At 38.5% G+C, this 4,726-nt stretch overlaps 1 long non-coding RNA gene across 5 annotated transcripts; it reads right to left on the reverse strand.

The window, feature by feature from the left end:
* Window positions 1-480: 480 nt before the first annotated feature.
* On the reverse strand, window positions 481-4,394 carry LOC125551733 (uncharacterized). 5 transcript variants are annotated; one of them, XR_007303078.2, is made up of 5 exons: window positions 4,061-4,392; window positions 2,137-2,293; window positions 1,951-2,046; window positions 1,606-1,836; window positions 481-921 (listed from the first exon to the last, which is right to left on the reverse strand). It is a non-coding gene; the product is annotated as an uncharacterized LOC125551733 (long non-coding RNA). The 5 variants fall into 5 exon arrangements; XR_007303081.2 differs by having other exon boundaries at window positions 2,234-2,287; window positions 4,061-4,390; XR_007303077.2 differs by having other exon boundaries at window positions 2,234-2,293; window positions 4,061-4,389.
* Between the last annotated feature and the right edge of the window lie 332 nt (window positions 4,395-4,726).

The raw sequence follows: 4,726 nt of genomic DNA on the forward strand, positions 1-4,726 counted from the left end.
GTCACTATGACGAGACACAGAATGTCATCGAATAGCTAATAACGTCACAAATTACCCCTAAGTGACGTTTTATGGGCGTCACAAGGATCGTCACGGAATCCCCGTCACAGATTACTCCTAGTGACGGCGCGTGCAAAATAACGTCACTGGATATAGGACCGTCAGTGACGTTCTCTAGAACATCATCAAGTTGTTACTTTTGTGACAATCGATTAATGTCACACGCTACGAGAAAAAATTCCATATTGCACCATATTCAGTGATGTAGGAACGTCACAAATTCATGCCACGTCAACACCCAAGCAGACTATCCCACAGCTAGCATCATTAGTTTCATTATTGGTGAAGATGACACCACATATATTTGATTTATTTTGAATTTAAATTATGACAAATGATTAAATCCACCATAATCCAAATGCATATGACAATAATTATTTAATTCATATGAGATTATATAAATATAAGTTAAGATCCAAATCACATCATAAATTTATGATATTATATATTTAATCGTCTCAGCCAATTCGTCCTCTTGTGTTTCATAGTAAAAATTAACACTGACTCACGAGTTTGACAGAAGAATAGACAAGTTGAAAAGCAATATTTAGATAAGTAAAGACCACATGTGTTATCCTGATGATTGCAATGTATGATTCAACAACTATCTTTCCATCGCAAAAGGATGGCCTTCATGCACCATTAAGTTTGGATTAGGACTGCTAAGTTGCTTGCTGAGTTGCTTGAGCCCTTAAGAGAAAACCAATCAGGATATCCGTCTCTTGTTGCTTCTTTTGCCAGGCTTCATTCTTCTCTTGCTCGATCTTCTTCACATCTTCCAATTATTCGTGTTGCTTCCTCTACACCTCTTCAAATTCTCTCGCCTGTGCTTCAAGTCTCACCACTAACTCCTCTCAGTGCCTATAAATTGACAAAACATAACAACGTTGCATCTTGATGAGATGAAAACAGACAAGATAAAAAGGTGAGAGTACTACTAAGAAGCTTACAATCTATCAAAATGTGAATGTAAAATAGAGAGGTGCATTATTAAATGTGAAGGCAAACATATGGATGGGCAAATGAAACAGTAAACTGAAGAATAACTTATAATGGTAAAAACATGCATAACTAAGAGATAAATTTCATTTATCATTCTGAAAAGGAGCAAGCATCACCGATAAGATATCAAGTTAGTAACCTAGGCAAGAAGCAACTATGCTTGGACAACAACTTTTAGATCAAACTCAACCAACCTATATCAATCTACTAAAAAGCAAGCATATAAACCAATCAACAAATCATACTAGATTTCAGGATTAGAAACCATGCATTACAATCTTATTCTCATGCCTTTGTGTTGTAGCAGCAAAAACCATGTATTTCTCATTACAATTTTTTTTGTTACTTTGGATTTATTGGATTTGGATCAAACCATATATAAACAGCGAAGCACTCCTCAGTTTGTTACAAGAACTGAAGACAAATGTCTTATTCACAAGTATTTGTGTATGCATTTTCTTACTATCATGAGGGCACTATGCACAGGCAGAAAAGCATGAAAAAAATAAACAACAAGAACACAACAAGAAACAAGACAAGTACCTGTCATTTGCATCTCTCGCCTCTTTATCCTTTTGCTCAATTCTTTCTTCTAGAACTCAGATCCTTGCTGATGAATTAGAGTTCCCAAATCTCCCGGATCTTGATGCATAACTCATGCTGGAAAGGAAGGTGCTATGGGCGTTTTCTTCCTTTAGAACTTCAGCCACAATCATTGAATCAAACACTGGTTGTCACTTCTGATTGTGTTTCCCTTTTCTTTTCCATTGCATTCTATTGTATAAAGGAAAACATTGATGCTCAAGTAAGGCAAAGTTCATATGATGGATACACTCGATCAATATGAGAATCATTTCAAGTCAAAAACAATAAAGGAAGAAATCTTACATAAGCTAGATGTGTCGGCTCGCTCATGCTGTTAGTATGGGTCTCTTTGAAAAACTCAATGGGACTTGGCTCCTGATTATTGTACTTGCCGTTTTCCTATATATGAAAATCTAACATTACCACTCCATATATACTGACAAGATACGATAGACATAGGACTAGAAGTAAGGTATTTGGAATGCTTACAATTTTGCTGAAAGTGGAAACATAAGACCTAATTAAAGCCAGTGAATGCACACTGATGTACACATTATTCAAGATGTAAGTCCACACGATATATTACCATTGCTTTGGACATAGCAAGAGTGGCTTCCTCTTCATCTCTCAAAGCCCCTTCCTAGAGCTTACATGAATATAATAAAGTAGATAAGTTAGGATGCAAGCACGGGATGCACTAATATCGTGTATAACTAATTGTTAAAGTGAAATTAATGGAAAACATTTACTCTTGCTTGCACTATGAGTAAGCATATGGATGGAGGAGTACTTGTAACGTAACTGACTGATTTAGCTATTACAAGTTGGCTTCGCATTGGTGGTAGACAAAAAGAAACTAGATTGTGTAAAACAGGCATAACTCGTAAGCAGGCAGCAGTGCCAACAAGAAGTTCATTCAGAATGTATAAATACAAAATGGAGATCTCACGCATTGGGATCTAACAAGTAAAGAAATCAACATGCATGGTGCAGCTAGGTCACAGTCAGGGAGAAGCAGCCAGCAAGCCAATAAAAACAAGACTAGAATGTTCAGAATAAAAAAACAGCAAAAATATATGATCACCGGAGCTACTGGCATGGTTTAGAAACCAGAAAGTTTACTACTATTTCAGAATTAAGGCTCGATGGATGGTGTTGTATGTTTGCAAAATAGGAGCAGGTTGATTTTACCCAACTTAGTATGTCAGCTTAGTATGGCATAGTTTAGAAACCAGTAAGTTTTACTACTATTTCAGAATTAAGGCTCGATGGATGGTGTTGTATGTTTACTACTATTTCAGAATTAAGGCTCGATGGATGGTGTTGTATGTTTGCAAAATAGGAGCAGGTTGATTTTACCCAACTTAGTATGTCAGCTTAGTATGGCATAGTTTAGAAACCAGTAAGTTTTACTACTATTTCAGAATTAAGGCTCGATGGATGGTGTTGTATGTTTGCAAAGTAGGAGCAGGTTGATTTTACCCAGCTTAGTATGTCAGAATATAGTAAAATAAACTAAAGTTTACCATGTATCTGCTTTTATCAAGTTCTGGGCGTACTGAAAATGCTTGTGGGCTTCAGACGCTTAACATCATGGGTAGCTAAATTAGGAGAGGCATGTCAAACATTAAGTTTAGTTCTCTTTTGACTAGTACTGTAGACAAAAGTACACTGATACAGAGCTATACATCTCCTTAAGGAGTCAAAATCAAGTGCAGTCTCAGTCTTTATTCAGTTTTGACAGCACTAGTTAAGGACTATTTATGGGACAACAGAACCACAAACATAGAATTCAGTTTCACGTTTTAACATAGATAAAGTGGTTGCATCAAGAAGCTAGTTTATCCTGACATATAGATACAGGGATACAAGGATGCACTGCTTCCTGCTTGTAATTAGTTCTCCTTTTATATGCTGCATACTTTAGTTCATGTGTTTATGTTCATCTGATTATGACACCATACAGCGATCAAGAGCATCTAGTTTTATTCATTACAGCAGGGTACAACCATCAGATGGTTAACATATAATTTTCTTCTGAATGCAAGAGTAGCCATACAAGCACATGGAAGCAAAAGAAATCTCCCAGCTAAGGCCACACATCTCATACCTAACTGAACTTTTCCATAACGGCTAACATTGCTACAGTAGCATATATTCAGGTTCATCCCTTTTGACAATAGCAGGCTATAACAAATGCAAAACCATGGTCACTATTGCGGTTTTGCACACAGACCTATTAATAGGATATCAAGTAAAGTTATCTAGCAGGAGGTTCAGGCTTTTTAACATCGCAGGCTGTAGCAAATCCTAATTGCAGAGAAGGGCGAGGTGATTAGTACTAGTATGCATGAACCCTAATCATTGAACGCCAAGGGGTGGCTGGATGAGGAGGGCGGCATGAGGAAATCACCGAAAAGTCGTCGGTCGCTGGGGAAAAGAGAGCCGGGTGCTCACTGGGCGGGTTGATGCGGTGGGTCCAACCTCGGCGGCGGGGCAGCCTCCTTCAATCTGGCGTCACGGGTCGCTGCAGTTGGGGGAGAAGAGGGCCGGGTGCTCGCGGGGCTGGATGTTTGGGTGGATCCGAGCTCGGCCTGTAGGGTGACCTCCCCCGATCTGCCGCCGCCAGTCGTTCCAATCGGGGCTGTAATCTTGGGGAGAAGAGAGCCGGTTGAATCGGGGCAGAAGAAAGATGCGGGGTAGGCAGTGGCTCTTCGCGGGTGAAAAAGGAGGAATTTGGCTGGGTCCTTGACGAGTGGGGACACAGTGTACATGAGGAATGATTTATTTTCAGTATTTATCTTCCACTCTAATACCATGTAATTCATTTACTTCGAAATAAATATCAAATTATTATTAGAAAAAAGGAAATCTTATATAAACATTATGATTCAGTATTTTCCATGTAGTTTTTTTAGATAATTGTAAATAAATATGCCGAAACTTGTACACAATGGTCTTAAATATGTTTTTCTCGCCCACAAGGATTCCTGCGGCATCGATCCCGACCACAACGGAACTGGTGGTTTGATTTTGATCGGAATCCAACGACAAAGAAATCATTTGTATCTGTTGTAGA

Source organism: Triticum urartu, chromosome 4A (assembly GCF_056163025.1).
Source record: "Triticum urartu cultivar PI428250 chromosome 4A, HENAU_Tu73, whole genome shotgun sequence".
NCBI lineage: Eukaryota > Viridiplantae > Streptophyta > Magnoliopsida > Poales > Poaceae > Triticum > Triticum urartu.